Genomic DNA, 9807 nt, shown 5'->3' with positions numbered 1-9807 from the left:
AAAGATTGGCTAGCCTCCCATGCCCTCTAAAAAAACAGAATAGTCACATGCATTCAAACTAACATCACACATGCATTCCAAGTTGTCACCGAAAATCAACAAGAAGTTAATAGATCAAATGTTCATCAAACTAGAAGTATAAGCGCGGCGTGACCTGCAATCAGAAGGATGATTAACAGCTTAAGCAAAGCAATTGTTAAACATTTGTAGCTTCTTTTTTTCAACCAATTCCCATTCTCCAGACAAACAAGAATTAGGACCATGTCTCTTACATTCATACTGCCAAAATTGCTCATAGAAAAAGAAATTACAAATTCAAAAATTAGAAAGTAATGATGCCATATCAGAAAAGAGCTCTTTTGAGTTTTCAAATATAGAGACATGCTACCAGGCCAACATCATCAAGTTCGAGAATTAATATAAAACTCAAAGAACACAATGGCTTGCACTTAGAAAAGCAGAGTCATTCAATTATCTGCTATGTCAGCAATTCCATAGTCTATGGAGCACCTATTTACCTGCAAGCAAAAAGATGGCACTGAATTAGTTTGATATGAGAACAATTTGCAGAATTAAATAAGATGAATAACTAAAGATAAGCAAAGGAGAATAGGAGTGGAAGATATTAGCTAGGTAATCCATAATACGTGCAACCTAGGGAACAATAGAGATCATGTATTCTATCTGAGACAACAGAGATATATTTTTCAACAACTCTTCCAGGACCTATGCACATATAATGAGATACACGGCACAAAACAATTTATGATCGTCAATCTACTAAATTCAAGAAGGCATGTGGATAAGCAAAAGGATTGCAGCAAACTTGTACACCACCTTATGGGAGAAGAGGATCTTGCAGCAAAATTGATTTTCTGTAATTCCTTCAGCCATCTCATGGGAGAGGATCTTGAATCTCTGAATCTCAAAGAGCTGCAGCAACTGGAGAAGCAGCTGAAAAATACATCGAAACATATCAGATCCAGAAAGGTACTATTTGTCATGAGAACCTGAATAGAATAGTCAAATCAGTTCTGCAAGAACATTTTAGATCATGCACATAGGTTTGCTGTATTTGACAAACAGATTCAGATATATCACTTCAGCGCAATAGGAATCTACACATCATTCAGAGGATCAGAGTATGACAAACTGACTAGCAGCTTGTTTAATGCTCAACTCAACTAAAATAGAAGCAGCAACCTTATTTAAGCGTGGATACATTCCTACAGACAACAAATTTAGCCATGCAAAGAAAGAAAAAAGAGGATAACACAGAAGCTCACCTCCAAAGATGTCTAGCTCATGTAGCCGGTAGGTGGTGACTGCACAGGATGAGGAGAAGCACATGCTCGCCGTACAGCCGATAGGCCTTGACGGCGGACGGCAGTGCACACAGCCGATTGGAGGAGGGAGGAGACGCCATCCACTCACCATGAGCCTGGATCTGGCGCTGTTGGCGCCGGAGGCCACTGGATCTGGAGTACCCAAACTCGGGACAGCTAGATCCACAGCCCCCCGAGCTCGGGTTGTCCAAACTTGGAGCCCTAGTCAGCTTGTGGTCACCGGCGTTGCACCTCCACACCGTTCGCCATGACCGCGCCTCTCCTCCCGCTCCTGTCAGATCTGGCGGAGGGGAGAGCGCCGCCGCCGCCGGGCCGCCGCACGCTCCCCTCTGTCCCTGCCAGGCCGCCGCTGCACACAGAGAGAAAGGGAGAGAGAGAGAGAAGTGGAGAAATCGAGAGAAATGGAGAGAGAGAGAGAAGTCGGCCTTATCTCCTCCGGGAGTGGGCGCCGCCGGGAGAAGAAATATCTCCTTCAGTTCGGGTATATATAGTGGCACAACTCACCAGTGACGGGTTAGTGCTTAAATCCGTTTGAGGTGAGTAACCTCACCTCTGATGGGTCATCCGGTTACGACCCGTCACAGGTAACTAGTCACCTGTGACGGGCTGGAAGTAGAACCCGTTAGAGGTACACCTATGACGGGCTCCACTTCCGGGCCGTCACAGGTGACTAGTTACCTGTGACGGGTCGTAGTCGGATGGCTCACCGATGACGGTATCCCGTAGGACCCATCAAAGGTGAACCCTCATCACTGACCAGCAGTTATGCCCGTCACAGATATGCCGTCAAAGGTGTAAGGATCTGGCGTAGTGAAAAAAACACAGTAGAAACAAAGTACTATGACCTAAAATCAGTGAGGGAAAAATCTATATAATCAAGGGCCTAGGCCTAATGAAAACTAATCCACCATATACCTTAATTTAATTAACTTATGGACTTATGGTGCACTAAATGGTTGTATACTTGTATTGATCCCTTGAACGGTTGAACCCAAAACGGTAGCACCCTAAGTCTCTAATCTAGGTAATTTAATGGGGAACAAAAATAAATTAGAAGAACAGATCAATTCTAATCAGTGAGAAGGATCGATGGATTGGATCATCACCTGATCTAGTGAGAAGGATCGATGGATTGGATCATCAATTCTAATCAGTGAGAAGGATCAATTCTAAGCTATTGGGCTAAATACCTATATAGGATATATACCTGGATCGGGGCTCCTATTTTGGCTGGGCCCTAGGCCATCGCCCTCATGGCCCTGCTCCAAAGCCGGCCCTGGGAGAGGCGGAGAGGGAGATAAAGGAGTTGACGAGAAGAATCGGGGAGATATTTTCTATTCCTCCCATCCATGCTTGGCTCAGCTCAATATGTGTTGGTTCTTTAAAACAATCTGACACAGATATTTATAGGTGCCAATTTTTTTATAAGATGCTCAAGATGAATGCGAAATATCTTATATGTGTCATTTAGAGCAACTGGCGCACATAAAGGTGTCTGTTGATGCAAAAAAACACACACTAGTCTAAGAGGTTTGCTTTACTCTAATGCAGGTCCAAATCTTAATTACTTTCGGGTTGAGAGCGTGCCAACTGGTTTGATTCTACAGCCAGCAAGAAAAACAAGAAGCAAAGTTAGATGAACAATAGTCGATCGGCTAGTAAGCCGATGTCGTATCATCAAGAATTAAGCCAATGCAATCAGATCGAATCAGCTCTTGTATGATGGATTAAAAAGAGCAAAACCCTAAATATGATTCATTGGCTATAATATTAATCATGTAGTTTAATCAATATTGGAAAAATCAACCGATGACCCAATATTTAGAGCAAAACGATAATGTATTACTCTAATACAAACTTATATAAAAGTGTTGATCAAATCAAATGCACCAAATATGCCCCAATCCTCAGATATGATGATCTGAGCTAGATTGAATCATGCTTGATATATTTAAAAAAACAATTCTCTTATATAAGTGGTAGATACAATTATCAAACAAGTTAAAAGATAAATTCAACTGTATCAGGTAAGATCGGTGGAAACTCCGATGCTATCCTTATTTTTAATCAATTCCAGATTAGTTTTTAGGGTTATAGACAAGAGTAGGGTTGATGCAACTCAAAGTATGTAAAGAAACCTTGATTGAGCTACGATTGGGTTCTCATTCTCCCACGTGTCGCTCTAGCACATGCTGTATGGACGCATGCTATGGCGGCATTTTCGCGATTTGTACCCAAAGACTAATTAAAATTGCATCCAAAAAACAAATTGGATTTGGATTATGAGTACAGAGTCGCAAAGCATAATTTTGCATTCGATTAAGGATTCCAATTTTTAAAATATGAGTAAAGGACCTTCGGTCCATAGATTCTACCGACCCGCCTAGCAATCAAGCTCTTGCTGCTCTGCGAGACTGGGTTTTTTGGAAAGTTGGAACGACATACAAATGTTGTTAAATGCCGCACACTGGTAAAACCCTCCAAGCTTACTTCCCCCTACCAATCTGAATGTAAAAGAAGAACTAAATACTAGTATCCATGAGATCATCATAACAAAAACTAGAATTGCCCAGCTAAATAGGAATAGAAATAAATCCAGGGTAAGAAAGACCCTTTCTCTAAACCCTAAAGCTTTGCAGAAGTACGAATTTGAAAAGGAATAGGTCTTGCTTGGAAGAAAAGGGAATTTGGTTGTTGCAAAGCAAGGGGAAAACTCATCCTCAAGTAAGGCAATAGTTGCTTACACAGAAACAGAACCATGGGGAAAGTGATCTCTGACCACGTGCCTGTTGAAGAATGAGCTAGGGTCAAACCTATCCTTGGTTTAGGCAATGCCAACCTTTCCTTTCGAACAACGGTACTTACTGCCCGTAAAACAGATCGGCACCTATCCTCGGTCTCGGCTATCTTTACGCCTTAGAATTCATTCATAAAATGACAATGAACAGTCTTTATGGCTGTTTTGCTATATCGCCTGAAAGCACTATGACCGTCGGTGAAAAAGAATCAAAGAGAATGGTCCATGAATTGGTGGCAAGAGAGCGAGTTCGACTCGCGAACGACCCGCAAGTGAAGGACCGATCCTTTAACGCCAGTAGTGTTGCGAGATTGGTACTTGGGGGCTCACGAGCAACATATAGACTAAGGTTGCCCATCACTCCCTCGCTCCTTTTTGAAGGCCCACCGCCCCCCCCTTTCTTTAAGCATCTATCCCAGCTTGCATTTTGGGGGCGAGTACTACAGTTCCTCCATAATCACACAGAACGCCCAGCTTCGCGGGCTTTGCCTGCCGACGTTCTAATAAAGAATTCCGGCTCGGCCCGGGAAAGTGCTGGCAACAACATAAAGAAAGGCAATGAGCAAAAATGTCACTCACCGGCCTAAACGACGAGCAAACACTCGAACGTGAGACCAAGGGATCACCCAATGAATGGGCGACCCCCAAGGAAGGGGGAGAGAGGGAGGCAAGAACCATGCTTTCAGAGAAGTGGCGGTCCGAATCATCTCTGACAAAAAAAAAATAACAGACTAAGCCGTGCCGAGATTTTTACCCTTCTCTAAAAAGAAGTGTCTCTATTTAGAGATTTCTCTACTTAGATGAATAAATCATACTCTAGATATATTATTAACGAATATGTATCCCAATCCATCTCGAGTAATTTGAGAATATGCATTTCGAAATGAAAAGCTATCCCCAGAAAACAAAGAAAACGAATAGGGGCGTAGCGAAGGCACGTGACGAGGCACCTCGAGGGCAATTAGCAGATAGAATATCTCCTCCTTTGCTGTATCTCCCCAGCAAAACACGTGCACAAAGTAAACAATCCAGCAACTGACTAATTTTCAGAATGGTAGATACCTTAGCTAATCTAATCTAGCAAGATAATTTAACAGATACTAGTTGTCGACGGGCGATACCGTGACTACGGTATTTTGCATAGTATGGGGATCATTGGTACCAGGATATATGCGAGATTGAAGTAAAAGAGATGGAGACAAGGATTTTTATACAGGTTTGAGCCCTTTATCTGACAGATAATATCCCTACTCCTATTGTCTGAAGCATGTGTTGCTCTTTATTCATCATAACCACACCAGTACAATGTTTGGGATAACCTATCTAACTGTTATCGACTTGGCGGCCTAGAATACCATCACGTAGTCAGCAACAGGGTAGTTTTTCTCCTCGAATCCGTACTTAGCGAGATCAGAGATAGCGCTAGATCCTTCTTGCCGGCCTCCGCAGACACTATCTAGGGCTTGTCTAGGCTTACTCTGACATCGATATCTGGCAGCTTGTTTTAGCGTGTGTTGGCTTGTATTGGTCTATGTATGTTGTGCCTTCGTGTGTCCTCTCCCCCTCCTCCTAGGGGGTCTATTTATACGCATAGGTGTCTACTTAACCAAGTAGAACTAGGGAGACCAATATAGATACAATCCGAGTAGTCCATATAGTTTCCATATTGAACTCTATTCATCCTTCCTTATCCGGAACTCCTTGTATATTCGAGGTATGATTTCGTATAAGATTTTGTCAAGGTTATGAATACCACATACCTAATAGTAGTTGACTAAATCTCGGCAGGACCCACCACATACCATGTCTTATACGGGAACTGACTTCGGATATGGAGGGAGTTCCGGATAAGGAAAGACGACCAGAGTTCTACATGGAAATGACAAGGACTACTTGGATTGTATCCATATTGGTTTCCCTAGTTCTACTTGGACAAGGGGACACCTATGGGTATAAATACAAGGCCCCCTAGGAGGAGAGGAGGGACAATCAACACCTACCATAGAGGATACAAAACAATAGATCAACACAGAAGATCAACATACCAGCCAACATACGCCAAGACAAGACGCCGGATATCGACTTCAGAGATAGGCACAGCTAGTCCCCTACGGTGTCTCCGGATACTAGGAGAGATATTGCGCTGTCTCTGATCTCGCCGGGCATGAACTCGAGGAGGAAGGCTACCCTGTTGTCGACTACGAGTCAGACCTTCAGACCGCCATGTCGACAACAGTTAGATAGGCTACCCCAAATATTGTACTGGTGTGATTATGGTGAATAAGAGCAATACCGGCTTCGACCAACAGGATGTAGGGTTATTACCTGACAATTCAGGGGCCCGAACCTATATAAAAACCCTTGTCTCCGTCTGTTTTACCTCAGTCTCGCATATACCCTAGCACCGACGATCCCCATACTATGCAAATACCAGAATCGCGACATCAAACGTCGACAGATTTGGTATATGGTGGGCCCTACCGAGCTTAGTAAACTACTATTAGGTATATGATATCCATAACCATGACACCAGTATAAACCTGTTAACAACCAAATTTGGCAGTATCAGCATCGGAGATGGAGATTAGATCGAGGTGGAATCGAAGACGAAGATCGATTCGGGAACAGAGTAAGAGTCGGCTGGAGTCCAAATCGGTTACGATCAGGATCGGCTGAGTCCGAGTTAGGCTGGGTAAGCCGATACAGCCGATTCCGGCAAGATGACTTGGTGTACGACATCGGGTTGACTTGATATGCTTCAAGATGATTGCCATGCATGGATAGAGTCCTGAGAAAGCAATTATATCTATTAATTAGGATATTTTATGTAATTTCCTTAGAGATATGTTTGGGCAAAAGTCTACCATAAAGACTTATGGTATCTTAGAGTTTGTTAGAGATAAGAATCGTGTCCGATATGGACATAGTTTGTAATTTTCGGGTACAAATAGACCCCGAACCCCATGTAATCAATTAACACACACGTTTGATACAATCTCGGCGCATCGCCACCCTTCTTGCTTTAGTTTTATTTCGACGAGTTCTTGCTTTCGGGTTGAGCTGCATCGGTCTCGATCTTCAACAAGAGGTAAAACTTGTTATGACGGCTTGTGTTCTCGGGATTAGTTCTTCCATCTTATGATACTCTAATCTTGTTTATGTAAATCCATCGAGTTATCATATATCTTCCATAATCTCTAGCAATATCGCTATTTAACCTACAATCGACTAACATCTGTCAGTAGAGGGCAGCCGATTAGGTTAAATATCGATGTTGATTTAGATTATATAAGATATCCACCACTCTATGAAACTTCCGGCGGCTTGATTGCCTAGATATTGTTCTTCTTTTCATACTTAATGCCGCATTAGTTGAGTTTGATTTATTAAGTCGTGCTTGGAATATCAATCTCTAACTTGCCTTTTGGTTGCCGATTAGGGTAGTATCGGGATTTCAGCCGATCTTATCTGATTTAACTACATTTGCTCTATCTGTTTTATTGACATGTTAAATCTGCCCTTTATGTCAAGATCTTATTGCATTTAAGTATATTAAGCTTCTGTTTGGTATATTATGTTTGTTTTAATATCTTAACATAGAGTCGTATCGGAGTATTAGCCGATACATGCTAGATCTATCTGATCGGCTATGCTATGAACATATATAGTCTTGTTGTTAATATATATTTCGATCTAAGTGATTTATACTGTCTCGGCATGGCGACCGATATATCCCAATCACTTGATTTAAATATATATCGACACTAGGATTATATATTATTAATATCTACAGCCGATCGAGTAGATTTAGTTCTTTATTATCTATTTATAACTGCCGATCGATTTACATATGACATCGGCTCAAAGATAAATGATACGTCATCAGCACCTAGCCGATCGGCTATCATTTATGGATTTAACCACGGTTTCTTTGTCTTTATTTCTTGTTGATTGCAGGACCAAATCAACTGGCACGCTAGCATACCCAAAGGCGAGTCTTGGACCTGCACTGGAGTTAAGAAGATCTCCCAGGCCTCGTGTTTTTCATCAACACGCTTTTGGCACGCCTGGTGGGACCTGATAAGAAGTCAGTATCGCAGCAGCAGTTTTTCTCCATGGAGGAAAAGCCACTAGCATCACCGTCCTCGGCTAGCCCAGGTTCTGTTAAAGAGAAGATCTAGCAGTTGGGCCTATCCGAGGTTAATGAAGGCAACATTGTGACCATCACTCCAGACAAGCTGACACCTAATCAAAAGAAGGATTTTGAAGCGATGATGCAGCAAGCACGGAACCAGTTTTTAAGCTCATTTATGCAAACTCGCAAGGGAACAGTGGTGCAGAAGTATAAGGTAAAGGTAGTCGCTGATGTTCCTGGGACTGGTTCTTCTAAGGATGGAGAGGTGAAACAAGCTCCAGATGGCTCGGCTCAACCGAGTGATAAAGGTGCTACAAATGGTTCTCAAGGAAATCAAGGTGACAACTCTCAAGGAGTACAGGGAGTTTAAGGTGATGGTGCTCAGGGAGTTCAAGGTGGAGGTGTTAATCAAGACAGCAATACAACACAGTTGCAGTTCAACAACTTCCAAGATCAGGTTGACTATGCTGTACACCATGCTTTGATCAATCAATCTGGAATATTAACCAATACTTTGGCAAACATGGTGAAATCAATGGTTGATGGTTCAATGGCTGAGTATAAAGCTACAGGACCGGTTTATATACCAGGAGGAGTGTTCCCAAATTATAGGCCATTAATCACTGACAATCAACCAGTTGTCCAGTCAATCCCTCTCAATGCACCATCGGCTCAGCCGACGGCACCAGTATCGGCTCATGCACCTGCTGCACCGTCATCGGCGCCAGGCCAATTAGTTAATCCTCGGTTGCTGGTGAGAGAACAACCACAGCACAGTGGACAGGCAGCAGGTTGTGCAGCCGACCCAAAAAACACCCCCAATCCAACAGGTTGTACAACCAGTTCAGCAGACGCCTCAGAGATGGTAGGTTTTGCAGCCAATTCAGCATACGCCATTAAGGCAACAGGTTGTTCAGCTGATTCAGCAGCAAGGCTTAATGAATGCATCGGCTGGGTTTGCGACACCTGATGGTCAGCCTGTGCAGCATGCTGCAAATCAGGTCGTCCTAGAGCACTTGGTTCATCACGTGCAACCGGATGGCACGGTGATACCTCAGGTTATTCCTGAGCATTTGGTGCGCAATATTCAGCCGGACCTTCAGAATTACCAGGGGGGCAATTTGAGTTATCAGTATCAGCCGCCATCCCCGCAAGTTCAATACCAGTAGGCAGGATCGGCTCAACCCCAGTTTGTTCCTCAATACAATCAATTCGAGCCCATGACACAACAACCTCAAGGAACACCTCAGCAACGACCATGGGCCGATATGATTGCGGATATCATGAAGGAGCAGTTTGGGCTTAGGCCGAAAGATGCTGGAAATTTGTACCGACAACCTTACCCTGAATGGTTTGAGAGTGTTCCTCTACCTAATCGGTTCAAAGTTCCAGATTTTTCAAAATTCTCAAGACAAGATAGTACTTCAACTTACGAACTTGTTAGCCGATTCTTAGCTCAGTGTGGTGAAGCATCGGCTGTGGATGCCTTGAGGGTTAGGTTGTTCCGGTTGTCTTTGTCTGGATCAGCT

At 43.1% G+C, this 9807-nt stretch overlaps 1 long non-coding RNA gene across 1 annotated transcript; it reads right to left on the bottom strand.

The window, feature by feature from the left end:
- Window positions 1-220: 220 nt before the first annotated feature.
- On the bottom strand, window positions 221-1722 carry LOC127762753 (uncharacterized). Its single transcript, XR_008015562.1, has 3 exons — window positions 1287-1722; window positions 838-954; window positions 221-518 (listed from the first exon to the last, which is right to left on the bottom strand). It is a non-coding gene; the product is annotated as an uncharacterized LOC127762753 (long non-coding RNA).
- Between the last annotated feature and the right edge of the window lie 8085 nt (window positions 1723-9807).

Source organism: Oryza glaberrima, chromosome 2 (genome assembly GCF_000147395.1).
Source record: "Oryza glaberrima chromosome 2, OglaRS2, whole genome shotgun sequence".
NCBI classification, from domain to species: Eukaryota; Viridiplantae; Streptophyta; class Magnoliopsida; order Poales; family Poaceae; genus Oryza; species Oryza glaberrima.
The sequence above is the reverse complement of the archived record's forward strand: the minus strand, read 5'-3'. Positions and strand labels throughout refer to the sequence as shown.